Genomic DNA, 909 nt, shown 5'->3' with positions numbered 1-909 from the left:
CACACACACACACACACACACACACACACACATCCATCCGCATATACACAGACACAAGCAGACATTTGTAAAGGACAGGTATACACTCGCGCGCGCACACACACACACACACACACACACACACACACACACACACACACATCCATCCGCATATACACAGACACAAGCAGACATTTGTAAAGGCAAAGAGCTTTGCCTTTACAAATGTCTGCTTGTGTCTGTGTATATGCGGATGGATATGTGTGTGTGTGCGCGAGTGTATACCTGTCCTTTTTTCCCCCTAAGGTAAGTTTTTCCGCTCCCGGGATTGGAATGACTCCTTACCCTCTCCCTTAAAACCCAAATCCTTTCGTCTTTCCCTCTCCTTCCCTCTTTCCTGATGAGGCAACCGTTGGTTGCGAAAGATTGAATTTTGTGTGTATGTTTGTGTGTCTATCGACCTGCCAGCGCTTTTGGTTTGGTAAGTCTCATCATCTTTCTTTTTAGATATGTATCTTCCACAGGTCTTCATGGCAAACAAATCTGCTCCAGTCCTGAGTCCGTAAACCGTTACACCAATAACCTGAAAACAGCTTTCGCATCATCCCGTCAAACCCAGAACCTCCCACAGAAGAAACCCAAAAGTGCCCCACTTGTGACAGGATACATTCCGGGACTGGATCAGACTCTGAATGTGGCTCTCCAGCAGGGATACGACTTCCTCAAATCCTGCCCTGAAATGAGATCCATCCTTCATGAAATCCTCCCCACTCCACCAAGAGTGTCTTTCTGTCGTCCACCTAACCTTCGTAACCTCTTGGTTCATCCCTATGAAATCCCCAAACTACCTTTCCTACCCTCTGGCCCCTACTCTTGTAACCACCCCCGGTGTAAAACCTGTCCTGTGCACCCTCCCCTCCCACCACCACC

The sequence above is a fragment of the Schistocerca cancellata genome, chromosome 7 (genome assembly GCF_023864275.1).
Source record: "Schistocerca cancellata isolate TAMUIC-IGC-003103 chromosome 7, iqSchCanc2.1, whole genome shotgun sequence".
Classification (NCBI taxonomy): Eukaryota; Metazoa; Arthropoda; class Insecta; order Orthoptera; family Acrididae; genus Schistocerca; species Schistocerca cancellata.
Note: the sequence above shows the minus strand (reverse complement) of the source record.